Below are 27,192 nucleotides of genomic sequence, written 5' to 3' on the forward strand. Positions count from 1 at the left end.
TAAACATTTCGACCAATCAAATTCCTTCACTTGGAATGCGTAAGGGGAAATCCTTTACCGAATAGTTACGAATTCGCTAGCTCTACTTGGTTCAGGTATTATCGGCTTTGTCGTGTACTTTTGGCGCTTCTTCGTCACTATGACTGACAAGGATACAAGTAGAGCTCGCAAAAGAACATATAATAAAATAAGCGATGTACAAAAGTCAAAACTACAAGAATATTATGACGGCGGCATGAAAACATGCAGTTCTGATAATACGGGAAAGATTGGTGTGGCAGCCGAGGAAACTGGGCTGACTATTGATCAAGTAAAGGTAAGATATTTATTAGTTGGACTGAAACATTACCATGTTTGATGTATGCGGAATACCCCGCCACTTATTTACATCTCGTTGAATAATAATAGCGATCATTGTGGTGACTGCTTCTTTCTTCAAAGCGCACCGACATATGTAAATGATGTAGTGGTATATTGTCCTTCAGAACTTCCCTTACTCTATGTACTGTACCAACTTATCTTTTAAAGGATTGAATCTTAAACAAAATTTTGCCCGTCATACACCAAGGTCAAGGAAGTTCACTGTACGATTGTACTATTCATAATGAGGCGTTGTGGTAATTGTTTGCCTCGTTAATTAAAGGAAGCTCCCATGTTTTTTTTTAAATAATTGTTTTGTACCGTTTTATGCTCCAAAATACGCTTGCAGTCTGCAGTATAATCAATGATCAAGAATATACCGGTAAAAGAAGATAGGCGTTTACTCATTCGTTATTATAAATTATAAAGAATAGTTATTTTGTGTTACCCTATTGAGAGCTAACGTAATCAACCTTAGTGAAACGTAGGCTAACCTTAGTGCCCTGTTGGCCAACAGAAGAGCTAGTTAGGCTAACCTGAGTGCTCTGAGGCCAACCGGAGCACAAGTTTGGCTAATTGGAGCTGACAAGTAGGCTAACCTAAAAGTGTTAATAGTAGGTAACCTGAAAGCTAACGATCGAATCCTGGCTCGAAGTTTAGGTTACATCCTCAATCTAGAGTGGTTGAATGTTACATTTATCATCCATTCGACATCCATGTACATGCCAAGAAGATCTACCTTTATTAATTTGTTGCCAGCCAATCATTCTGTTCTGGATCGAATACAATCTATTGATCAAGTAAAGTATACAAGCTCAGAGCTTCTGCGTACAGCTTGCATCGATATTAATAGGGTCAGGTCCTGCCAGGGGGTTCCCTGTGTTGCTTGTCTGAATTTAAAAACCTACGGTGTCATTATTTTGTCTATATTTCTCCACCTTGTTGTTGTTGTCGGAATTTTGGTGAACAAGATCTTAATTTTTTCAGACTTTCATATATTATGCTATCACTACTTTTTTGGCCATGTCCCTTGTGGGAATTTACCTTGGCTGGGCCTCTATAGGGCCAGCAAGGGAAAGAGGGCAAAAAGGGAAGGGTTGCTATTGTAGCTTAAGGCATTTTGAAATATGTTATTTTAATGTGATACATTTATATAGAAATGGATTGGAAATGCTAGACAAAAGGAAAAGATAAGTTCTGGAGTACAAGCAGCTCCAAAGCCAATTAAGATTCCGACGGGTTCACGTGGCTCACACTCCTACAACAAGTCTTGTTCTGTTCAGAGTATTTCAAGTCAGGTGAGAGGCCTGATAATGTTTTCAAACACTAAGAACAAATTATTTGCGTGCATTGTAACTATTATAGACCATTGCTAAAATAATTATAGGGTAACATTAGAGTCATTACAATCCTGGGGGATGGGTTTGCAAATCCTCCCCTCCCCCCCTCCATTTAAAATAGTTTTTCAGCATTTGTCAGGCAAAATGCTTAGAATTCAGGCAACAGTAGAATCAATTTTAAGGCAGTTCTGCATCAGTTTAATGCTAACACATTAGGAAATTGTGTAATTTTTTTCAGGCATGGAGGTCACAGTCCCCCCCTCCAAGTCCAAGGGTGCCTGTACGTCTATGGGTATCATTAATAAACCTCTACCAGTGAATTATTTCTAAGAAATGAATATTGTAGCTTTCTCTCCTAACTTTGTCTGCTGGATGTTAGTTTTATTTTGGTGCCAGAATACCAGATTTAAATCAATGATGGACAGTGGTTTTGTTAAATGTTTCTAAACCCCAGGAGGGGTACTTGCAAGGGTGGGGGTCCAACAGAGCTCTATATTGTAACCCAAAAGAGTTTTCATCCTCAGCTTCTTTTAACCTTTGACAACATAATGGAGTGGTTGATTAATTTATTTTCAATTTTAGTTAGATCTTCGATTGCTGATCTGAGGAAACTGAAAATCATGCAGTGACACTATAATAATCAAACTAACTCAATTGATATTCTGTGGAAATGAGAACTTTAATTTTTTTTTTTTTTTTTGCTAGATGAGTGCAAGAAATTGTCTTTGCCTCAAAAGAACAAAGAAGCTGCCAAGAAGTGGCATGACATGACATCTGCAGAAAAAGATGAGTTCAAAGGAAAAGCAGAAAGTTTAAAGGCCCCAGATGTTTCAGAGCTTAGTGAGGCTCAAAAATCTAAGTTGATATCAGCTCACAGGAAAAATCTTCTAAATGAGGTAAAGATTTCAATCACTTTAAGAAATAATCTCTAAGTCAAATTCCAATTAGGCAGCATAAACCATGAAAATTCAGAATAATTTAAAACTTTATTAAAAGTGGATGAATAATTTCTAATTGTTGTTAGTATAATTTCAGAGCTGAACAAAGAGTTTCCAACAATCTGATTGGTCGAGCGGTTCCATATATGACGCTATATAAACCGCTCTGCATGGTTTATATAAAATGTTAAAATACAATGTTAGTAAATGTTACTAAAATGTTATGATTTTAGAAATTTCTCTGTTGTTCAGCTCTGAAATTATACTAAAACAATTATTCACCTCAGGTTCGGTGAATATTGTGGAATAATCCCCTCTACTTCGTCTCGGGGATTATTTGATGATATTCACCTCTCCTTCGGCGAATAATTGTTAATTATACTCTGTGGTAATTAATGGAACATGCAGATGTTTGTGTCCTTTTGAGTAATTATCCTCGTGCCACATTTTACTTTTTCATCTACTTCAACAGATCATGTTTCTGGAAGTCACTTAGGCTGTGAATCTTCTCTGATTTTTCAAGACACTTCAGGCCAAGTGTACAACTTTGGATCAAGTGCAGGGTACTCTTTTTTATGCCTGAATCCTGACATCAACATCAAATTCCGAGACCACTTTGGTATTATAATATTATTACTTTGAATTAGTAATATTATAAACATCTTTGAAAGTGTTCTGTTGATTTTTTGGCATGCAACTGTATTTAGCAGAAGCTTATATCAGTGGCTTATACTATTCAGTGTGTCATCCAATTGACGAGATTATTCGTGATTGTAAATAAGGTGAATATGTTATCAAAATAGACCAGAAACTACATAGTACCTCTCTCTTTATTCATTTAGCTTGCACCAATGAGAGGTTCACATACAAAGATGTACAATAGCTATTCAATTCCAAATACAGTAAGTTTTAAAATATACATATTATTTACTTTACAGATGTTAACATGTAATTGTTGTCATCATCATCATCATTGTCATCACTATTATTATTAGCTGATTGGTTGTGAATGGCTTATTCGATATATACCTTAATAGCAGCATGGGCTGAATTGCTAAGGTTTACAATGTTATTAAGGTTGAGATCGGACGTCAACATTATCAGGTGCCTCTGCCAGCCACTTCAGTCCATGTAACAACCTCACCTTTCCCCCCACACATCCCACCCCAGTGGAGGACATCCATCACACAGTAATCTCGTGTGTGGGAAATTCACATTTCCTACCTCTATAACCCTGCAGGAGATGGGGCCTACAGTTTATTCATCCTTATCCAAGAAGACTAGAATATCTATCCATTTCTTGATATTGTCGAAAGGTAGAAAATTCTCCTCAGGTATTTTAAGGCCATGAGTATTGATCCGACTGGGCCTCGAGCCCGCACAACACAATTCGGCGCTCTAAGCAATTTAACTAACTTGGAGGCGGTAACAACAAAGATGATGATGATGTCTATAACAAAATCCTCAAACCTGATTGATTCTGAACAGCGGTTATTTGATCTTTTATCTGAATACTGTAATAAGCAAACTGTCCAATTTGGCCGGTGTGATAATCATTACAGCTGCTTGTAATTGGACAGGTCAAATCTGACAGTAATATGCAGCCAATGAAAATCCAGTGGAAAATGGCAACAGCCAATGAAATTGAATTACTTATTCCTACCTTGTGTCTCACATTTTAGCAAAGAAAGTGTATGATGGGACATGTGGAAATGGTCAATAAGACTTACTGTCATACATTTCAGGGGTACTCAGGCTCATTACTTCCCCAATTACTTCCTAAATTTTACTCCACCCAGTACTATTATCATTACCAATCAATGTTTCTCTTTCTTTTGCACTGTAGGTGAAGCAATAAAGAAACCAGGCAGCAGGGTGCCATATCTACGTGGGGGTTTTACAGTAGAAAATCTCCCAGATGGCATTTTCTTTCAGAAACCCTTCCATTATGGCACTAAGCAACTCAAGGCCATAATGGAGAAAAAGAGCGAAATTAAATTTGTGATTACCGATAATTTAGATATCAACTTGCAAAGCAACAGGAATGTTATTCCCTCTCTAACTCAGCCTGAAACAGTAGTCATTCTTCTGTCCAGGATACCCTTGCGAAAAGATCTAGGAAATTCCTAGGAAATCCTAAGATTTTCCTAGGAATTTCCTAAGAATATTCCTAGGAAATTCCTAGGAATAAGGTGTGAAATTTCACAGTAAATTGGGACGAAGAATTCAAAGAATTCCTAGAAATTTCCTAGGAAATTCCTAGGAGTGAAAAAATTAAAATCCAAAAAAAAATCCTAGGAAATTCCTAGGAATTTCTTAGGATACACATTTCACTTTTGTCTGACCAAGATTAGGTCCCTAAGGAAATTCCTAGGAAACTCCTAGGAATTTCTTAGGAAAATAGGAAAAATAGAATATAGACACTTTAACAACTGCCCCACAAAGTGGAGGTAGGGTGCATGAGACATCCAGGAGCTTCCACTATTGGCAGCCAGCTCCTAGATGAAGACTGCTCCCATGGATGGCAAATCCAGGCGACCCAGCCATGAGCCCCCACACAGAAGGAGAAAAACAGGGAAAAATGCTAACGCTCAGAAAAACACTGACTAAAACACTAACAAAACTGAACAACACCCCGTGGACCAAGAACAAAAGGAATATAGGTGCATGCCAGACCGCTGACTGCGCCGGGTAGCACTTGTGCTCCACGTTGTCAACTCCATTAAATTGCACTTAACTGCATAAAACATACAACACCATATGATAGGAATTGAATTGAATTTATTATATACAACTCAAATAAACATTATAATTAACAATACTTTTTGTTGTTACTATAGATTGTACATGTATATACAAAATTACTTGGAATGCAAAACAAACAGTAAAAGATCATTCAAAGGATTAATAAATTGACAACTTAGGATTCACACATATCAATTATCAGAAATCGTGCAAGGCTGATGCAATTTGAAAAGTTTGGATCAAAATATACATTTTTGGCAAAATCATTATTTTCCAGTGGAGCATGTTTTCATTCCGGCTGATAAAATGCGCGCACAAACATGTCAATGCTATTTTGGCATCTGAACTAATTAAGATTGTTATTCTTATGTGATATCATTTTAATTATTAATTAGTATAGTTTCAGAGCTGAGCAAAGAGTTTCCAGCAATCTGATTGCTCTAGCGGTTCCTTATTTAACAATTATTCGCGGAAGGCGAGGTGAATATCATCAAATAATCCCAGAGACGAAGTCGAGGGGATTATTCGACAATATTCACCGAACTTGAGGCGAATAATTGTTTTAGTATAATTTAAGAGCTGAACAACAGAGAAATTTCAAAAGTCATAACATTGTAGTAACATTTACATTTTATTTTAACATTTTATATAAACCGCGTGGGGCGGTTTATATAGCATCATATAAGGAACTGCTCGACAAATCAGATGGCTGGAACTCTTTGCTCAGCTCTGAAATCATACTAAGACGCTATATAAACCGCTCTGTGCGGTTTATATAAAATGTTAAAATAAAATGTTAATAAATGTTACTAAAATGTTATGACTTTTGAAAATTCTCTATTGTTCAGCTCTGAAATTATACTAAAACAATTATTCACCTCAGGCTCGGTGAATATTGTCGAATAATCCCCACGACTTCGTCTTGGGGATTATTCGACGATATTCACCTCACCCTCTGCGAATAATCGCTACATATAAACAGTGTCTTCTGATATAAAGTTGCAACGCTGGTGTCTCTCATGCTTTCAATATCTTCTGAGACAGTTCCTATATAATTTGCGAAGGTTTTATATTGGATCTTTGTCGTACAAATAAACCAAAAGTGATGTGAATTTTCACAAATGATCTAGGCATACAAAAAGACTATGGGCTATTAAAAGCTTTAAAGTGTACTCTAAAGCAGAAATGCTTTTTTCTAGGGGGATGGAAAAGGATTGGTCCGCTGTAACGTCGTCACCCCGCAAAATGGCGCTTCGCTTTGTCACACGTGCAAAAGTTATGAAAAGCCTTTAACTCAAAATTACCTGGAACAAGCAAACTAAGTTCTTGCTTTGTAGCTTCACCTTTAGTACCTTTAAAATGATACAAATAAGAAGCATTTATTACCATTATATTCAGTTTAAACTAATGAAACTTAGAAAAGCTACTTTTAAAGCTAAGCTTAAAATTCTTACATATTTATTCATGTTCTGCAATCAATCGATAGAAGTAGAAATGATACATATGACAACGATTAACCAAATAAAAGTGTAATACTTACTATGAACAGAAATAACTTTCGCCTTGAAAATCTGAGTGCCCTCTTTTACTTCGTATGGCGACAATTCCACGACATTATTCTATTCGTGTTGCGATTTCTTTTCCATAACGTATTATGTCTTTGTCTTTTAAGACGCTTATGCTATGACCTTCTTCGATCCATTCGACCAGAACCCACATAACGCTGCGAACGCTTTAAAACGTTTAGCTCAGAGAAGAACACAGCAAGACTCAGCTGCAACGCACAAAACTTTCGAGTAAAGGACGTTGTGGAGCGGAATAGAACGTTGAAATGAGCGGCAAGCCTGGAAACTTCACCTTATTGGATTATACTTGGTCATGTGTCGGTCATGTGAAGATTTTGCTCATGAAAGACTGGGACTAGTGATCGTGTGATCCATTCAGCGCCATGGTCGCCATCTTATGAACGGTGATCGAAGTAGCGATAAATGACTTTTAAAGTTAGTGTTAACGCCTGCTAGTATGAACCATGGATGGGAATGAACATCAAATTTACAGATTTGTCAAACTTAACGGCCAAGAGAAGTATGAATGTACGGCTTGTAAACGTGTTCTCTCACGACAACAGACAATGGAAAATCACATGCGCTCTGTGCATCGTTACGTTGGATCGGGTAAGAAAATGTAATGTAATGCTTAAGCTTATATAGCGCATTTCACAATGTCTCAATGCACTTCAAGCTTCAATGATGCTTGTAAGTTTCAAAACCAGTACGAAAAAAACTATAGAATTGATAAGCAATTCTTTTATAAAAATGGCAATTAAGCTTAAGAAATTAGTTTCAAAATCCTCTCTTCCTCAACTGTTCCTTCTGAACCTACAACTATTCTTTTATTCCTCTAGCACTTTTTGAAAAGAAGCATCGCATTGATATTTCTTATTCTCAATGTTTTAGGTCTGACCTGAAAGCAAAGAGTGTCACTGAAATTTTGGAGAAGATTATGCTTCTAACTGGCAATTCCAGAAACCATGTTATAATAAGATTTCCAAACTTTAATGCTGTCTGTGGTTAGATATAAGAAAATATCACTTTTTAAGTCTCAATATGCCAGATTTGAAATTTCCCATCGCTTCAAATAAGACTTCCTTGTTATAATATTTAAGTAAAGATATGTTCTTAAGCTTTTTGTATAAAATATTCTAATCTGGCAAATAAATTGATACGTGATACTATCTATATTGAACTTAAGTTTACTTTAAATGGAAAGTATGTAGAATTCACCATATAATTGGAATAAATCAGGAGACAGTGCAAAATTATGTTGGCTGAATCTTACACATTGTGATAAACCATTTTTCAGGGATGCCTCAGGCTGATATAACTTTGTATTTCAGTGTGGTCAGAGTCGCTGTCCTTGCAGTATAGCATTTTTTATTATCTGACTGGAGCACCAAACACATGGATTGAAAATCTCACTTGAATTGCATTTGATTTAGTTTTCTGCTTGTATTCTTTACTACAGTAAATTTTTATTTCAATGTATTGTGATATGCAATTGAAGGATAAAAAATTAATGTTTTATTGGAAATTGTATAAACTTCAAGAATATCTGCTTTAAAATTAATGAGTTGTAAATTATAATGCAAAATAAAAAAAATTTGTGGTATATTGCAAGTAGTGACTTTTTGAAACATCTAAAATGGCACTTTTCTTTCAAAAGCTAAACTCACAAGTATAATTCTTAAAAATTAAGGTTTTATTTTAAAAAATAATTTTTCCTAGTAAATTCCTAAGAATTTCCCAAGGATCAAGAATCTATTTTTTATGTAAATTCTACCTGTAATCATTCCTAGGAATTTCCTAGGAAATTCTTAGGAACCTAGTAATGTTTGTTCACACCTCTTAAGAGAGCTTAAATGTTTTTAGGAAAATTCCACTGACTCCTAAGAAATTCCTAGGAAATTCCTAGGAATCCTAGAAAGCTAGGAAACCATTTCGCAAGGGTAGTGGACAGACAATGTGCAGAAAGGGTAGTTAGACTGTCTGAGAAGATTAAAGAACAAGATGTGGAGGTTGTGGAGTTCAGACTTGACCAGGAAGAGAGACTAAGATTAAATGAATATATATAGTTTTTATTTTGAAGATGATGCATGGCTTGCTGTCGGTGCTAATATTCAACACTCCACAGAAGCACAAGGGCTTATTGTCCCAGTGTTTACTGAGTCAGAAGATGAGAAATTCTGGCATTTCTACAGTATCCAGAATCCATCAAAACTAGTTAAAGCATCATTTATTTTCAAGCTAAAAGGGTATTGGCTTGACTTACAAGGCCAATCCAACTACAAATTACTTAACAATCATCAGGATTGTGTTACTATTGCCAACTTGATCAAAAATGGACCCTATAGGCCATTATATTTTTTGCAGAGGATAGAAATTTCAGATGACCAGTATTTTAATATACCTGAAGTATTTAACAATGCAATATAAGCTCCTTAAGAAGTAGCACTATTATTTGAAATTTAACAATATTTATGTACTTTAATTCAGTGTGGGCACAAGACTAGAAAGGCATAAAATCATAAATCACATGAAGAACTACATTGAGAAGTTTTTAGTGCCACATACGAGCACATCTTTGAATTGCTATTTAGACAAAACTTCAAGATCCATGTAACAAAAAAGGAACATTCCATCCAACAATGTAAAATATCAAAACTCAAAGCTTATGAATTCATTTTCCACTCAAATCACTGAAATCATTATCAATCACCATCATATAATTTTATAGACTATGCTACTAATGACTTCCCCCAAATTATATGTAACTACTGCTGTATATGTAGACAGAAAACAGGAACTCAAACTGGTAGCATTTTTTTTTGTTTTATCAAACATAAACTTTAATTTAACATACTTTTTCGAAGAACCTGTCAGAAAGCCAATTTTCAATGATAGCCAGCTGACAAACAGAGAATCCTAATCGTGGTTCTTAAATTGTTACTATTATCAAACTATAGATAATGATTAGCCTAGATGTTTTTTTGCTCATTTGTTGATCATTTTCAGTGGTCAACCCAAGTGGTGTGTGACTCTATAAATGAACAGAAAATGTAGTATAAAATACTTTTAATTTATTACCTTTATGTTGTATATTATAACAATACGTTATATGCATTTCATATTTTGTAACAAAGACCACTTGTACAAAAAAAAAAAATTAACTTAAAATTAAAACTCAGCATCTTTTGTGGACTAGTGACAAGTACTTTTCAGAATCTTTGCCGATATTGTGTACTTTTGGTAGGTGGTAATCGAAGCGTTGTCCAACCCAGGTACATCCCCGTAGTGGACAACATCTCATGCGCCTCGTGGTTTTGCTGAAAATATAGGGAAAATGCAATGTGTCAAAATGAGCATGAATTGAAAAAGGTTAAGAATGCTGTTTACAGTAGAGAAAACACTAATCTATGTAACTACAATGAACACAATCCTCTTGAAAGCAGAACTCAGAACAATAAGAAATTTAATAAATTACCTATTTTCCTGATTTCCTTTGCCCTTTTCCTGATTCTTTTCCCTATTTAGCCCCTCAACTTCACTCTTACTCAGCTTATGTGCATGCTTCAAATGGTTTGAAAGATTATTGTATTCCTTCTGGCACATCTGGAAATAAAATTATAGCAAACTAGATATGTGAATATTTCATTTTTGAATCATCATGACTGCTTAGCTTTTAATTGCAAAATGACAGGTAGCTGAGATCATTAGATCTAGATAGGCCAAGCATCAACATATCACCTGCAAATATCTCTCTGCAGAGTGATCTATTCATATGTAACATTGTTTCGTGCAAATAAAATTCCAGATTCCCATACACTGCTGTGCTAATAAAATAATAATCCAGCAATGTTGCAGATTGTTTCCCAAAGTATTTTCTTATGATAGGAAGGGATGGGCCAATACCAACATCTTAAAGGTATAATTCTAGATGTCATTCTCACAGCACTGTACAGACTCCACCACCTCTGTGGTTCGAATCCTTTTGAGTACCAAGATGGGTGTCTTTTGTTTATAGTTATACATCATAGTGCTACATATGTACCTTTTAACATAAAGCCCAAGGAGAAGGGGGTTGTCAGGCTAGCCATGGAAATTTGACTGTGAGGGCAGTCCCCAAGGTAGGTGTTTTGATTTTCTGTCATTCATGTCCCTTGGGTGCATGATGAATTTTGGCAATCGTTATAAATGACCACACTCACTTGCCCTAAGGTAGGGATTTAGACACTTTTTTCACCAATTTCGGTGTCCTGACAGGGGTGGCAAATATGACAATTTTTGGACAGAAAATATCAAAATCCCCAAACCTTGCTTGACCCCTCCTCCTGACCCCGTCTAACTGTCCGTTACATTGAAAACTACAAGTCATACTCACACTGCAGGGGTATTTAGAAATTTGTTTCCTCACTCGTTTCCTCCGCTGTGGCAACTTTGACAGGTTATGATCATTCAAGTGACTTAAAATGCTTTCGGCCTCGTTGGACATCTTCATCTTTATCAATTCCATTGACATTCCTGTACGAATGGAGGTTGTCGACTCCACGTTTCGGATCTCATGGAAATGGCAAACAAGATTTTCCATTAAACCGAGAAAGTGGCTTCTTTGCGTTAATCCAATATCCTTTGCCACTTTCTTTTCTTGGCGAAATTGAACAACAAGATCGATAGGGTCGTATCCATTTTCGAAATGGAAATACATTTCAATTGAAGGGTGCAAAGAGCAGCGTAAGTTCGTGACCTCCCTCCCTCTGGCTTGTCTGGGGGTCTGGTTCCCAGTCATTGAGGTTAGAGGTAAACAGCTGTAGCATTACTCAGCCTTCGAGTGTTTCAGTTCAAAGATGTAGTTTGAAGATATGCCACGCACAACACGTTTTCTCTTTTTTTTTTTTTTTTTTTTTCAGCAGCAATCGATTGAAAAAAGAAAAATGAATCGCGGTGTCCCAGTACGTCACCGTTCCGTCTCTTTTTCCTCGCCTTCCCCTTCTCCCTCCTCCCACGCCTCACACCTTAACTCCCCCCCTTCCCAACTTTACCTAGATGCGATGATTCTTCCACGTTTGTTACTTTGATTGCCAGAAAAACATGGCTTCTCGATGTAGTGGAGAAGTTTCACATTATCATGGTCATCATAGCGCAAGGACACCAGCGCTCGTGCTAATCTCGTTAAAAGAATTTAGAAAAACTTCACATGGTTAGCCAACCCACAGTAAATAGCTGTTATGATATCTTCTTGCAGAAACATGAATTCACCGTCAAAAATAATCTTGAAACACAGACGTCCGTACCCACAATTGTGAACACTGGAGAGGAATACGGTAGTTATATGCTATAATGAAATCATGTGCTAAACCTGACTACTGGACTATCTAGAAAAGGACAAAAAAAAAAAAACCTTTAGAACAATTTTATGAAGAAATTAGTCGATAAAAACTATTACTGAACATTACCTTCGCCAGGAAAATGATATTTTAAGAAATAGTCTAGTATCATGGAGGTTGGAGGACGATCGACGTCGTGTGTGCCTTGTGGTTGATTTGCTACTTGATGTACAATAACACGACAACATAACGAATAAAGCGAAGATCCAGAGTTAGCAATTGATCGCGTTAAACCTCTGCGCAATTTGCAGAACACTTTTACAGAGTAGCGCTGACTGCCTGTTTACCATTTTAACAACATAATCCGTTAAGTCGCCTGAAATAATTACAACTTATAACTTTTCCTCCGTAATTCCGGCACGTGCTAATTTCGTTACGGGTGTGTCAATTTCGTTATGGCCTCACAAAGGACGTTTACTGATATATTTTACTTGATATCATACATAACAGAAATTGGAAATTATGTGGCACATATTGACTATTTCATGGATGTCACCCAGATATGTTTAGCCTAAGCACTGTATAGCAAGGTTACATAATGAGATCCATTGCCATCTAAGAATGATAGGAGGTGCATGGGTATATCTACATACATACATACATACACTTTATTTGGTATAGCAGTTGAATTAAGGCAGCTAAAATAGCTGATGTGGACCAGCTGTTATCGAAACAATTTACATTAACAATATAAAAATTAATAAAAAAATAAAACCGCATGAACTCTATAGATAAGATCAACGATACAAATGAAGTTTGAAATTAAAAACGAAAAAGTTTTGTTGGACGGGTGATGGTTACGTAAACTATGCAACGCTCAAAAAGCGTCATTTCAGTTCAGTAAGGATGGTCCGAATTGACAATGTGCTAAAGGACGACGACCAAGTTCAGTATTTGGCTCATCAACTAGAGTATTCAAACCTAAGTTATATAAAGCGATAATTAAAATACAGAGTTTATGTAGATATTCGAGGCACCCACCCCACACTTGCTAATCTCTGTTTATCTATCATTCCCTTTGGTACAGATCGACAAAGATGACTAATGTTTTTGTTCGACAATGGTGGACCTCTCAAAATTTCATGACAACGGTGACTCATAGTCCGACATCTTTTCCACGCCTACAATTGTACCTCCAGTGAACTCCAATCCATACAAACATGATTTTCAATCTTATCAGAACCTAACACAGTCTGTATGGGAGTCTAATAAAACGGGGTTTTGACTAGGTGGCTACGTAGAGCTGTCCACTTACGAGTGTCCGTTAATTAAGGGAGCTTCGGCATCGATTAGCGTATAAAATATGCCCTCTACAAATGTTATGTATAGTCCTAATAACGTAAAACTGCAACGAATCACCACCAAGATGAAATTTGCCAACGGTGAGAATTTATTAAAACATATTGGATGATTAGCCAGTCATTACAATCCTACACGATGTATAGCCGCCCAGTTGGCCCAATGGATAGTGCGCTTGACTGTTGTGCGGGAGGTCGAGGGTTCGAGCCCCGGCCGGGCCAACACGCAAGGTCTTCAAATAATTGAGAAGAATTTGCTACTTTTCTATAAAATCAAGAAATGGTTAGATATTCTAGTCTTCTCGGATAGGGACGAATAAATGGAGGTCCCGTCTCCCGCAGGGTTGGGGGTAGGAGACGTTAATTTCCCACGCACGAGATTACTGTGTCAGTGGATGTCCTCCCCTGGGGTGGGATGGGTGGGTTTACTGGGCCCGCAGTAATTGGCGCAAGCTGTTGCGATGTCCCTGGCGGTTGGCGAAGCTAATAAAATAAATTGATATTTATTGGGTTTTCCGAGAAGTTTACCCACTATTTGCGCTCGCACATAAACAAAACAACGGCTGTTTCTGTATGGTTTTGGCAAGCACCAGAGACAAAATGAGCTTTATTCATCATCAGATAATTCGCTGTCTGATGATAGTTCTAACACAAAGGCCTCATCGTCCACATCTTCCTCCATCATCAATTCGTCTGATTTCTCGTCATCTGGAAGATAGTCGATACCACTCAAATGAGCATAGGTTTTTGCTACCTTAGCATGATCAATACGTTGAGGGGAAGCCAAGATACCACCCCACAAAAGCAGCAGCGAGGAAATGTGATTACAGTGAATCATCCGTTTTTTTTTTAAGGCAAGCTATCATTCCTGCATTAAGAGGGTCATCAGTGAGAGGCAGAAGCGCTTCCACTGATTCGTCTATAAGCCTGATTTCGTTTTGGAGAAAAGAGACGAGGCGATTCATTTCCTCTTTTAACAGCTGAAGCTCTTCCTGACACCTGTTGTGTAAGCAGAAAAGGTCAATTATCTGCCTCCTAATAAGAGCAGGAACGGTGTCCCCTTCCTCTTGGACTTCAGAGTAAATGCTGCTCCTTGGATCCTTAGCATCGTCATAAAGAATTTTGGGTACATCATTTAGAAGATACCCATTTACTTCAGACAAAGTTTTGTGGATGGACTTCACGACTTTGTCGATCTGCTTTGCGAGCTTTATGGCAATTGCTTGGCCATCTGAAAATTAAAAAGTTCACAATAACTAAAGACGCAATGCAGTGGCAGTTTTATGGATAAGACGGAAAAATGTAAATGTGTAAGACCTGGAAACTGGGAAAATTTAGCCCTCATACCCCTTCGCAAATAATCGCAGTACAATGCCTAGCCTCGCAGTTAAATACAACTGGCATACGCAATAACATAACGACGGAATTACTGCAGACCATGATCACCAAAATACACATGCTACTGAATATTTTACAAAGCAATTTCTTCAGTTTATTACCAGCATATTTTCGCTTCAATTCCACCAAGAAACATCTTTCGGATGCCATACAATGTAACTTCAACAAGAGTTCGCTCTTTCTCTTCTCGTAGAGGCGTGACTTTACGGTTACAAACACACGGGACAAAGCGGACCATCTTTCTTTGATGTGATGCTTCTTCACCATGGCTACTATGGCCTTCTCGTTCCTATGTACAATAAATGCAAGTTAGAGAGAATTATTATCTGTCTTTAATTTGGCACCCCTAATTCACTCTCTGCAGAACCTGATTATTGCAGTCGTTGCTGCAAGGAAGAAATTTGCATCTTTATGACTTACCGCTTGATTTTCTTTTCAACATCTTTTACCTTCCCTTCATCTTCATCTTGTACATAGTTCAATTCATTTCTAAAAAAAAAAAAAAAAATTAAGTGGGTGGAGATAAGTACAAGATATGTTCAGTTTAATACTGAGTAATTATATCAGCTAAGGTGGAAAGAAAGGGAAGTACGAATACGTTTGTTATATTATTGTGAAAACGGGTTTTTGCCTTCACAAATAAACGGACGGATGGGGGACAACTCGATAAACTTCTTCTGAGAAAAGGTTTTTCCTGGGGGCACTCGCTGGCTGCAGGAAGGCCGAGATCTAATTACGGCTGTTGACTATCCTCGCAGCAATGACTAACAACAACAAAGTTGGCTCCAAAGTATATTTATTAAGTACCACTGAGCTGACTAGTTTCTTACCTGACTTGACCAGACTGGGTTTGACTGAAGAAAGCTCTACAAAACATCTCTATTCAAGCCGAAGTCACAAAGGATTATAGCTAATGCCATGAATCAACTAAAAGATTAGTCTCACGTAGTCTACCACAACGATTGGTTAGGTAGGAATTGCGCCTTTTACAACATTAATCACTTTCGAAAAGCTCAGGTACTCGCTATAATGTAAATCATGAATTTGGTAGGTGGTACTTCCACACTATTTACCTGAGTTTTTTAGACATAAGGAGCAAGCTGACATATGATTCGTCCCACTGCAGTGTTAATCCTGTGACAGATTAATAATGTATTAGTGAATACAAAAAAACTGTTTTCCCTACTGATTTGTAATAAATGCTGAGGAATAAAACTACCGTGTTCTTTTGGTTTCAGCGCTTCCACTTCTTCCTTTTGCCACTCTTGTATCACATCATCATCACAACCTAGTACAGGTAAATACAAATTGTATTGCAATAATCGGGCAGAAACGCTTGCATGTAAGTCATTGTGCTGTTTTTCAATGCAATGAGTAAAAAAAAAAGTTTAAAATGTATACCTGGAAGTTTTTCAGTGAGTTCCTCAAGCTTTGCACTTACATCATGTAGAAGAGTTTCTGCCCTAGCAAACTTTGCTTTTAGAGTAACACCTGTGAACATTGAAAGGAATCAGTTTAATGTGTGCTTATGAAAGTAATCAACCACGACTTACATCTTAACACACGTCCTTATTGAAAACATGAAGAATTGCAACTTATACGACAGAAAACACAGGGTAGATAAAGCTGTCCAGCTAAAGTTCTGGTCAATAGTTGATATATCTTTTACTTTTCAGCAAAACCTACAGAAACGTGAAAGTTATGTGTTCAATAAAATTAACCATACCAAATTTGTGATACAAATGTTGGGCATAGTGAAGAAGCCCATCAGTCAAAACATCTGTCCTCTTGTGAGCACTCATTTCTTTAGTGACAGAGGAAAACCTACGCAGAAAGGACCATAACCTTTCCACCCCTTCACCATCTGTCAATCCAGTTCCCTTGATCCTTCTTGGACTTTATTGGATCTACAGACAACCACATTGAAGATAAACCTAAGAATCAATATGGCATGGACCTTGCATGAGATAGTTCCCCAATACATGTACTAGCCTGCAGTGCAGGCTGATTTTAGCAGTGTGAGTGAATATTTCCAAATTGAGTGTTCAAAGCACCATCTTGAATTAGGAAAACAGTGGAGAGTTAGAGCAAAAATATGTTTACCAAGCCAGTAGGCGTGAGACCTCCTCCCGCATTGCATTCTCGCCCCAACTTTCCAGTCAAACAAACACTCAAAAGATAACAACCACTTAAACCACCTACACTGCATGCTATATACTCAAAAATTATAATTTTCAATTTAGGTAAAATAAACCTCGAATAAAGGTTCACCGGCCGGTGTTTCCGAAGCTCAGATAGGTTTATGTAGGGTGGCCACTCTTTTAAAAAGAACATGTACATGTGCTTAAATATTTTACCTCGCTTGCTAAGCTGACCCTTGGAGATCATTTGCTTTTGATTTTGGAAACTGCTGTCAGATTTCTGATCCCACACTGCTCACCCATTGGTAAGCATGGGATGTTTATTATAATTACAACTGTATTTAACCAATGTCGTGGTATTGCCACACATTTCTTCACATTGTCACCAGGCCATTTACCGTCAAACTGATATATAATTACTAACCTGGCATGATGCCTTGTGCCCATAGCAATGGAATATGGGTATGGCAACATCAACACCTTCCAAGAGGCTTTCCTGAGATGAACACTAACAAATATAATCATGTAAATGAAAATTGTGTAAGAAGTAACAAACTATTCTGAAGTTAAGATGTGATCCTCACAGATATTCATGCAATTTAAATGAAAGTAATAATGGGAATTTAACCAAACACAAAGAAGAAACGAATCTGGCCCCATTGGGATTTCAGCCCATCACATTGTCATTACAATGCTCTATCCACTGAGCTATGAACTGCCATATGTTGGGAGCAAGCCAGTACCCGCGAGAGGAAGTGATGAAACAGGCAATGGACTAACGTGAGCTGCAAAAATGAAGTTTTATTTGATTGAGCCAACTGCTCAAAATTCATTTCATAACTCTGTCGATTACATCTTCATTTAATTCCCACAGTTCACATAATTCCAGACTGTTCCAATAAATATATCTTATTAGCCAAGCGTGAGGGCCGTACAGGGTGAATATCAGCCTGAGGTCTTGACAGTACGGACCGAGCGCAGCGAGGTCTGTACAAAAAAGAACGAGGGCTGATTTTCTTCCAGTACGGTCCCGAGCAAGCTTGGTTAATAAGAGATTTATTATACGACTGAAGTTCAAAGGGACCCAAGTGCCTCAGGTCCAATACTGAGAGAATATTGACCGGCAATAGAGCATTTTGATTGGTTGATTTTAGTTATTGGCCCTCTGACTTCCCGAGTCGTGCATAGACAAGCGATGTCATACATGATGATTACTCTGCTTCTGGTGCTCTCATTAAGACTTCTAAGCCTCTTAAGCTCATAAACAGAGTATGATATTCTGTAGAGAGAAAAGATTATTGAAAAGGTGAATCAATAACCAGTTTTTTCTTTTAAATATTTTTACACAAAATCTAAGACAAATTTAATATATTTCCTATAATATGACATTCAAATTTAAAACAAAGTTATACAATGATGATGCTATTAGTGTAAAAAATCATAGGATGCTCCTGCATTGTATATACAAGTGTGCTAATTGTCAGCTTGACAAATTCATAATAATCATGGCTCTATCATGTAATTCTAACAGACAATACATGTAGGATTGAGCACAACATTAGGTAAAATGTATTTACATAATTATACTCCATACCTTTCACCATGCTTTATGTTAAGGAATCCTTTAGGAAAGTCATGTCTGCATACTCGCCCAAAGACACCTTTCTCATCAAAGAGTTTGTTTTTGCCTTTTGATCTTAAAGCTGAAAGAACCTCTCCAGCATGGAAATTACTGCAGTTCTGTGATAAACAAGGGACAAAAACAGAAAATCTTGAATTCAAAGGGCCAAAAGGAAAATCATACAGTTCTCAAATTAACATCTGAGCATTGCATCACCTTATATACAGACCTGTTCCATGTCTGCTCCAGCTTTGCCATAACTGTTGACAAAATTGTCAACATCATCCTGGTCTGTAAATAGGAGTGTTCCATGTTTGGGTGTTCCTAAATCATGCCCTTTGTCCTTTTTTCTACACAATCCAAAGCACCCATCCATGCTTTCAATGAGTACACCATCATCCTATTCAAAAGAGAGGGGAAAAGAGAAAAATAGATATAAAACAGAACAGCAACAACAACTTAAAATGAATACTGCAGAACTACAGCACTAGTGTAAAGATGAGTGCATTTTGTGTGCCCCAAAATGAATGCCATAATAATATTCCTCAAGTGCAAGCTACTCTTCAGAACAAGTTACAATGTATAGTTACCCTTGGACATATAGGACACCAAGCTCCATTGTACAAATTTGCATTGTAGTTTGTACAATGCTTGTACTGATGCATGAAATACCTTCACGTGAAAACAACAAAATGTCAATTAGGACCAATTCTTTTCTTACAGCAAGTCAGTAGATGTACATGTACAGCAAGAAATATGTTTGTAAATTAATGTACATGGAATATTCACCTTAAAACAAACAGTCAATGTATCTTTGAGTCATATGAACACAAAAGCGACAAAAGCAAAGCATGAGTTTGACAGCTATATATTTAAGCTGGGCAACTAGATAATAAATAAAGAAATATAATAATTATATAAAGAAGCACTTGTAAATCATATTGTGACTGCCTCTACTATTACTATTACTACTACTACTGCTACTACTAATAATAATAATATTAATTAATAATAATAATAATATAACAAGAACAACAACAATAATAATAGTCGTATATGAGCACGATCCTTCGCAGTAAAGCACTATTTGAGCAATAGTGAAAATCAGACCTGAAAAAAATTTCAGGCCTGTACGGGATTCGAACCACTGACCTCTGCGATACTAGTGCAGCGCTCTACCAATTGAGCTAACAAGCCAACTGGGAGCAGGCCATCAAATTAATTCGACATAAACCCGTAGATGATAAATCAAACAACAACAAACATATGAAACATATGTGTGAACTGCGGTTATGAGACGTATATGAGCACGATCCTTCGCAGTAAAGCACTATTTGTTGTTGTTTGTGTAACGAGAGCTCACTCGGAGATCACGTGCACCTCAGGTGACACATGAGACAGCGGTCGATGTTATCTAATCGCAAAAGGTTTTAGATAAAAATATCTACGTGAGAGCGCACGTAGTTTATAAAATAAAGACTGTTCGTTACCTAGAAATCGTGTGATTTTGGTAGAACGAAACATGGTACCAGGAGTGTAGCCTCTTCGACACGATGACAACTACACCACCTCAAGGTTCAGCGAGTGTTCAAGCGCCGACACCATGTTATGGAATACAAAGCAATTTACCAATTCCGTCGCGATTGAATTTGGCAGGAAATATTTCAGAAAACTGGAAGAAGTGGAAGCAAGTGTGGGATTCGTTCGAAATCGCCTCACGTCTCAACCAGCAAGAAGATAAATACCGTGTAGCTACTTTCATTACCTGCATTGGAACCGAAGCCCTCGAAGTCTACAATGGTCTTCCGTTCGAAAATGAAGAAGACAAGAACGTAATGAATACAGTCTTGGAGTTGATGGAGAGGCACTGCATTGGCCAAACAAATGTCATTTACGAGCGATACTGCTTCAATAATAGAAAACAAGAAAGCGGCGAATCATTTGACACGTATCTCACAGCGCTCAAAACTCTCGCGAAAACGTGCATTTTTGGTCCACTCACCGACGAATTAATTCGTGATAGGATCGTCTGTGGAATTTGTGACACGGGAACTAGGAAGAAATTACTACAAGAGCCGAAATTAAATCTTCAGAAGTGTATCGATGTATGTCGATCAGCCGAAACAACTGCATCGCAAATGAAAGTCATGAGTGGAAAAGAAGAAGTCAACGCACTCAACCACAAAGAGAAAAAAGACGGCAAAGACGCCAGTCCTAAGTTAGTTAATTGCAAATACTGCGGCAGAAAACACGAGAGATCAAGAGATAAATGCCCAGCGTTCGGAAAAGAATGTGCGAAATGCGGCAAAACAAATCACTTCGCCAAGCTATGTAAACAGAAACTTGGTGGGCGACAACGAAGAAAAGAACGGATTCACCGAGTGCGAGACGCCAAAACCTCGCAGGATTCGAGCGATGAAGAGTACTGCTTCACGATTTCATCCGGAAATCTGGAAGAACAAAGTGTCAAAAGTGTCAGTAGTCAACCCATCAAATCGAAAATCTTCGCAACAATGGAGATCAAAGGTCATCCCGTTCGTTTTCAAGTCGACAGTGGCGCCACCTGTAATGTGATAAGCAAAAACGATTTACCGAACAAGTGCCGGATCGCGCATTCGAAACAAGTCCTCAGAATGTTTAACGGATCGAAAATGGAAACCATTGGTAAATGTCGTGTTAATCTGGTAAATCCCAAGGTTGATGAAGAATGCGAAACAGAGTTTGTTGTTGTCAATAACGACTGCACGCCACTGTTGGGTTCCAAAACGGTGCAGAAAATGAAATTAATCAAAGTGCGTTACGAGAATATCTCATTGGTACAAGAAAAGACAGAAGTAATGGGCCTAACGATGCAACAAATAACAGCAGATTTCCATGACGTTTTCACTGGAGAAGGAAAATTTGAGAAGAAACTTCACTTAGAGTTGGACAAAACCATTAAACCAGTGAAACAGCCTGTTAGGAGGATTCCAGTGGCAATGAAACCCAAGTTAAAGCAAGAGCTCACTCGTCTCGAAGAGCTTGGAGTTATCAAAGCAGTTGACACTCCAACAGATTGGGTCTCAAGCTTGGTACTTGTTAAGAAGCCCAACGGCAAGCTTCGCGTGTGTATTGACCCTCAGCCACTAAATAAAGCTTTGAAACGCAGCCACTACCCTCTTCCGGTCATCGATGATCTCCTGCCGGATTTGTCAAAAGCCAAAGTCTTCAGTGTGTGCGACGTTAAAAACGGGTTTTGGCATGTCGAGTTAGATGAAGATTCAAGCTATCTAACAACGTTTGGCACTCCATTTGGTCGGTACCGGTGGCTGAAGATGCCCTTCGGCATATCGCCCGCACCGGAATATTTCCAACATCGTTTGGATCAAGCCATCGAAGGCCTTCCCGGTGTGCGCACAGTTGCAGACGACATCCTCATCTCGGGTGAAGGTGACACTGTGCAAGAAGCAGTGAAAGATCACGACAAAAAACTGCTAACTCTACTTGAAAGGTGCCGCGAAAAGGAAGTGAAACTGAACAAGGAGAAGTTCAAGTTGAGGATGACAGAAATCCCCTACGTTGGTCATGCGTTAACAAGAGATGGTCTAAAACCAGACCCATCCAAAATTGACGCCATCAAAGACATGAGTCGACCAACAGATGTGAAAGGTGTACAGCGGCTTGTTGGACTAGCGAACTACCTGACAAGATTCTTAAAGAAGCTGGCAGACATTTGCGAACCTCTTCGACAGCTAACGCGCAAGGATGCAGAATGGCATTGGAGCGACGTCCATGAGAGCGCCTTTAAGAAGATCAAAGAAGCAGCTTCCCAAGCACCTGTCCTCCGATACTTTGATCCCGCCAAAGCGACTGTACTTCAATGCGACGCCTCGGACACTGGACTTGGAGCTACGCTCTTACAAAATGGTCAGCCAGTGGCATACGCATCGCGATCCCTGACGGATACAGAACGCAACTATGCGCAAATAGAGAAAGAACTGCTAGCCATAGTGTTTGGAGCCGAGAAGTTCAACCAATACACTTATGGTCGCAAAGTGATTGTTGAGAGCGACCATAAACCACTTGAAGTTATTTACCGCAAACCCCTCGTGGCAGCCCCCAAGCGTCTACAACGAATGCTACTTCGCCTGCAGAAGTATAACCTCGAAATTGGTTTCAAGCCTGGCCAGCACATGTATCTGGCAGATACACTCTCTAGAGCACCCCTTCCCAACACCACATCGCGCGATGAAGTGCTAACCATCGACAAAGAAGTTGAAGAAATACATATGGTCGAGTTTCTGCCACTCCGCAAAGCTAGCCTAGACGATATCCGTAAAGAAAGTCTGCGAGACAGCACGATGCAAGCACTTGAGAAAGTCATTCGAGAAGGGTGGCCTGAGACCAAGATTGATCTCCCTTGTGACGTCACCCCATACTTCAACGTTCGTGACGAGCTATCAGCGCAAGATGGAATTATCTTCAAAGGAGACAGATGTGTAGTTCCAAAATCCCTCAGACCAGAAGTTCTATCCAGAATCCACCGATCACATATTGGCGTGGAAGGATGCTTGAGACGCGCGAGAGAAAGCGTTTTCTGGCCAGGAATGAACACAGCGGTGAAGAACTTTGTCAGACAGTGTGAAACTTGTCGAACCTTTGAGATCTCCCAGCAGAAGGAAACACTCCACCCACATGAGGTACCTGACCGGCCATGGTCCAAGGTTGGTGTTGATCTGTTTGAGACAAACAACCGACATTACCTCGTGACCGTAGATTACTACAGCAACTACTGGGAAGTCGATAGGTTGGAGTCCAGTACAACATCTAAAGCGGTTATCTACAAATTGAAGCAACACTTTGCAAGGCATGGCATCCCGAACACTGTGTTTTCCGACAATGGCCCACAGTTTGATTCGGACGAATTCAGGAGATTTGCTCGAGATTGGGAATTCAATCATTTAACCTCAAGTCCCGGACATTCGCAGTCCAATGGTATGGCGGAAAGCGCAGTCAAGACTGTGAAAAGGCTTATTAAGAAGGCTAACAAAGATGGAACAGATCCTTGGCTCGCGATCCTCGACCACCGAAACACACCCTCAGAAGGCATGAAAAGCAGCCCAGCACAACGACTAATGAGTCGTCGAACAAGGACCCTACTCCCAACAAGCGAGAAGCTCCTTAAACCCAAACTCTCCGAAAGTGTCCAAGAAGAAAAATGGAAGACAAGAACCAAGCAGGCATTTTACTACAATAGAAACGCTCGAGATTTACCACCACTAAAAACGGGAGATTCAGTACGCATTCAGCCCACAAGTAACCCCAAGGCACCCTGGAAGAAAGCCACTGTTCAGGAACAAGTGAACGTGCGATCCTACAAAGTCCTCACAGAAGATGGCTCTGCCCTTAGACGAAATAGAAGGCATCTGAAAGCAACTACAGAGTCTCACACGCCAACAACCCAGATGCCCCAGCAGACAGAATTTCCCTCGCCACCTAAACACATTGAACAAGAAACTAACGCCAGTGGTCACTCCAGCTCAGAAGTAGCGAAGCCACAGGAGCCAGCGATCAAGCAGCCTGCGACTGATCTAGCATCGCAAGCTTCCAAAGGCAACCAGACTCGCAGTGGTCGAATAACGAAGCCCCCGTCTTATCTGAATGACTTTGTTCGTTAGCCTGAGTCAGTGTCATGAGAGACAACGACATTACCGGACTTGACTAGTTGATTCTTTTGGATATTAGTTTTGATTTTTTGTTTCTCATGTTTGTTTTGATTGTTCCGTTGTTTTCGTTTTGTTTCTTATGAAAGAAAGGATGTAACGAGAGCTCACTCGGAGATCACGTGCACCTCAGGTGACACATGAGACAGCGGTCGATGTTATCTAATCGCAAAAGGTTTTAGATAAAAATATCTACGTGAGAGCGCACGTAGTTTATAAAATAAAGACTGTTCGTTACCTAGAAATCGTGTGATTTTGGTAGAACGAAACAGTTTGATTTATCATCTACGGGTTTATGTCGAATTAATTTGATGGCCTGCTCCCAGTTGGCTTGTTAGCTCAATTGGTAGAGCGCTGCACTAGTATCGCAGAGGTCAGTGGTTCGAATCCCGTTCAGGCCTGAAATTTTTTTCAGGTCTGATTTTCACTATTGCTCAAATAGTGCTTTACTGCGAAGGATCGTGCTCATATACGTCTCATAACCGCAGTTCACACATATGTTTCATATGTTTGTTGTTGTTTAATAATAATAGTAGTAATAATTTTATTACTTCTAATATCAATAACACCTTAGTAGACCTTGTGCGTCCACAAATTAGCAGCTTTGATACTCTCAACCTATAACCACACATACCTGAATTCTTCAAAGCATTCTGAATTAAGGATACTGTAAATTGAGCTCACCTAAAAAAAACATACCGTCCAACCAAAATCAATCAATTAAAAAAAGTCTGGTCATATGTCTGAAAAAGACTCTTTGCAAGCGAACCTACATGTGTTGGTTGTAGCTGAGGATTGAGTTCTGTGATCACTTCTGTGATGTTTAGAAGGGACACTTGACAATGAAGAAAGACCTTCTCCACAAACTCCATCAGTTTGAAGCTGAAACCTGTGGTGGGATTTGCTGGTGACCCTGGCCAGAACTGACATTTCAAGAGTGTGACAGCATGTGGCTCACAATCACACACTTGTACATATTTGAGGTGATGATTTCCTGACATTCATAAAAAAATAAATGAACAGCTTATGAAGTTAAGTAAACAAAACAAACAAACAAAAAAAAACATTACATACAGCTTTACATACCTCTTACTTTGTTGAGGGCCATGTAGACACCTTAACCAAGCGCGAGGGCCATACTAGGAGAATATTGGCCTGAGGTCTTGAAAGTACAAACCAAGTGCAGCGAGGTCTGTACATAGAAGTCCAAGGGCCAATATTCTCCCAGCATGACAGAAAAGGCTCTTACAGATAGATGCAAGCCAAGTTTATTGTTTTTCTTTGGACTTAATGGCAAGCCATATCATTACAAAACTTAATTGCATGTGGAATCATTCAGGACATTACCCGGTCCAATACTTAGAAATTATTGGACAGCCAATTATGGGCCCTGACATATTGAGAGAATTTAAATATCGTATCATTATCATCAGCGTTCTTGATTTTAGGCAAGCGGCAGGAAAATGTGACAAAGGAGCAGATAAAATTGAAAAAGAACGCTTCGTTTTAAAACCATTCTAGTATTTTCTAACCACTATAAATGAAATGAGCTGACCTGAGGCATCCAGAAGTCTGAACAGCTTTACTGTTGCGGTTCTGGACGTATGGCCATAGCTAACAGTTGCCTCATCTGCATACAAAGGAGAAAATACCCCATCCTAATAAAATAAAGAAAGTAAGAAGTAGATAAAAGTACAGTTTAACCAGATATGTTACACTAAAAGTAGCTAGAATACAACCGGCCCCAAAATATTCATACACACCTTCCATTGCTCAAGTACATGAAACTTGTTTTGATTGACATGTAGAGCTCGTGCACATTCAATACAGAAGTACTGGCGAGGGGCACAGTATTTACATCGTGTTGTAGCGATACTCTTTTGACAGTTCACACAGTTAATCTTGTCTGGAAGATGCTGTTCTTCGATGTACGAGTTCAGCAACTTTTCCCGGACCTTTTCCCAGTTAGCAGAGATACTCAAAACACGATTTTGCTGTTGAGTTGAGAGTTCCTGCTTGTCGAGATCGTCAAGAGGGACATCTTGTTCTACTAGACTGTTGGTGTCCTGACTATTTTCTTCCGTACTCTTATGAGGCTGCTTACCAAGATCCACTCTCAGCGGAATCGATACAGTGGTTTTCTTTCCATCGCGCCCAATATTCTTCACATCAAGGCAGACCGGCTTTAACCGACGCATTTCGCAGCGATCACCTTGGCTTGTTCACCGATGAGTTCGAGTGAGGGATTTCATTGGTCGAAATGTCTATGCATATTTAATAAGCTACTGGGAAGACTTAGATGATCATTTGACACGGCTTGAACCCACTGATCTAAATTTAGATTAGGTGGGTGTTAGCCATTTAGATTGTGTAAGTAGGGTGCTCAAAGAGTAGTACTGGTCTTAAATTCTCGTCAATAAAGTATTTCTTGACATGGATCATCTTGGTTGTCCAGTTTATAAACTTATGAGGGTGGTAACCAGGATCGTTTCCAATCAGCGAAATGTTTTTCCCATGCCGCATTTCAATGTAAGCTCCTCTTTACCTGGCGGCCAGTAAAGACTGCAATGGTATGCTATCGGTGGAGAGTTAACCTGGGGCAAATATATATTGGAAGACATACATCTCTAAAAAGGGTTGTTTCTGAGAGGTGGCGCTTTTAAGAGGTTTCATTATAGTGATTCCACTCAGAAACCTGTGGTATTTTAA

General features: G+C 38.7%; 2 long non-coding RNA genes and 2 pseudogenes across 4 annotated transcripts; 2 read left to right on the forward strand and 2 right to left on the reverse strand.

The window, feature by feature from the left end:
• The first annotated feature begins 35 nt into the window (after nucleotides 1-35).
• Nucleotides 36-10,438, forward strand: LOC148724436 (uncharacterized; annotated as a pseudogene). Its single transcript, XR_015991212.1, has 7 exons — nucleotides 36-316; nucleotides 1,518-1,658; nucleotides 2,406-2,596; nucleotides 3,111-3,257; nucleotides 3,481-3,540; nucleotides 4,485-4,743; nucleotides 8,888-10,438. The product of XR_015991212.1 is annotated as an uncharacterized LOC148724436 (transcript).
• On the reverse strand, nucleotides 5,400-7,203 carry LOC148724437 (uncharacterized). Its single transcript, XR_015991214.1, has 2 exons — nucleotides 6,924-7,203; nucleotides 5,400-6,735 (listed from the first exon to the last, which is right to left on the reverse strand). It is a non-coding gene; the product is annotated as an uncharacterized LOC148724437 (long non-coding RNA).
• LOC148724438 (uncharacterized) lies at nucleotides 7,304-8,551 on the forward strand. The gene is made up of 2 exons (XR_015991213.1): nucleotides 7,304-7,557; nucleotides 7,840-8,551. It is a non-coding gene; the product is annotated as an uncharacterized LOC148724438 (long non-coding RNA).
• Nucleotides 10,439-13,695: 3,257 nt separating the features above from the next.
• Nucleotides 13,696-26,702, reverse strand: LOC111341122 (uncharacterized; annotated as a pseudogene). Its single transcript, XR_015990608.1, has 16 exons — nucleotides 26,439-26,702; nucleotides 26,039-26,141; nucleotides 25,257-25,477; nucleotides 25,118-25,167; nucleotides 19,372-19,453; nucleotides 19,011-19,181; nucleotides 18,755-18,900; nucleotides 18,331-18,439; nucleotides 17,585-17,668; nucleotides 16,746-16,926; nucleotides 16,421-16,510; nucleotides 16,239-16,307; nucleotides 16,093-16,153; nucleotides 15,440-15,508; nucleotides 15,121-15,308; nucleotides 13,696-14,852 (listed from the first exon to the last, which is right to left on the reverse strand). The product of XR_015990608.1 is annotated as an uncharacterized LOC111341122 (transcript).
• Between the last annotated feature and the right edge of the window lie 490 nt (nucleotides 26,703-27,192).

The sequence above is a fragment of the Stylophora pistillata genome, chromosome 8 (assembly GCF_964205215.1).
Source record: "Stylophora pistillata chromosome 8, jaStyPist1.2, whole genome shotgun sequence".
Lineage (NCBI taxonomy): Eukaryota > Metazoa > Cnidaria > Anthozoa > Scleractinia > Pocilloporidae > Stylophora > Stylophora pistillata.